Source organism: Saccostrea cucullata, unplaced genomic scaffold, assembly GCF_032062105.1.
Source record: "Saccostrea cucullata isolate Sc308-1 unplaced genomic scaffold, CSIRO_AGI_Scuc_v1 ctg6290, whole genome shotgun sequence".
Lineage (NCBI taxonomy): Eukaryota > Metazoa > Mollusca > Bivalvia > Ostreida > Ostreidae > Saccostrea > Saccostrea cuccullata.
Window position 1 is genome coordinate 7,501 of NW_026928834.1, and position 1,104 is coordinate 8,604.

Consider the following 1,104-nt stretch of genomic DNA (forward strand, 5'->3'; position numbering starts at 1 on the left):
CCAAAATGGCGGATCAAAGTTTTACATAGGAACATATAGGGAAACCTTTTAAAATCTTCTTTTCAAGTACTTCAAAGCCAGGCTTCGTTATATTTATAGGGAATCATCCTCAGGTAGTGTGGATTCAAGTTTGTTCAAATGATGACCCCCTATGAGGGGTTGAAAATTCAAGTGCCCCCCCCCCCCAGTTTACTTTCAGTTCTGATCTGATCTGTGTTTTTTCCTAGCCAATTGCTCAGGTGAGCGATATGGCCCCTGGGCCTCTTGTTGATATGTGTACGCTTATTTCCTATAACAGCGGTTATCTGGCTTTTCCAGATTTTAGATGGTCTTTTACCGCCAAGTTATTTCACGTACATTATTTCCGTCATAAACACACCACAGGGCGTCCTCATATTCAGAATGGGGGATGGTGTGCCTCGCAGTATTTAAACGACCAATGCATAAGAAATTCACCCAATTTAGAGATAAGACGTAAAGAGAAAATGTTATTAAACTTCCAAATTCAGCTATGTTAATTTGAATATTTCTTGTCACATTAATTAAAACAATTTTGTATAAAAAATGATAATTTAGAAAGAAAAAGTATATGAAATAATAAAAAGTTCTTGAAAATATTATTTTAAGGTATTTTGAAATATTTATGCAATTGGATCAAATGAGAAGAGAAAACACAAATTCAAAAAAGCAAAAAAGCATTGTGTTCCTTACCAATTTCGCTGCTGTTGACTTGCTGTCGTATTTGATCCTTGTTATGTTCCCCAAACGAAGTTGGGGAACATATTGTTTTTACTCTGTTTTTTATTATTATTATTTTTCTTCTTCTTCCTGGGTACTTTTTTGTCCGCGAGTGATCTTGTAAACTGTTCACCCAAAGTAGGTAAAACCTTTTTAGGGTTAGTAGACATGTTATGTATATTTGCGGAATCAAGGTCATTTTGCGCGCACGTGCTTGCAAGAGCGTGCACGTGCAACACGTGAAATGACCGATTTCATTGATATAGGCGTAACTTTTTATATTTTTGATGAAATGCTTTGAAACTCTTAATATAAGGATATATTAGTAGCATAGACAATATGACATGGTCAAAATAGCAAGATCTC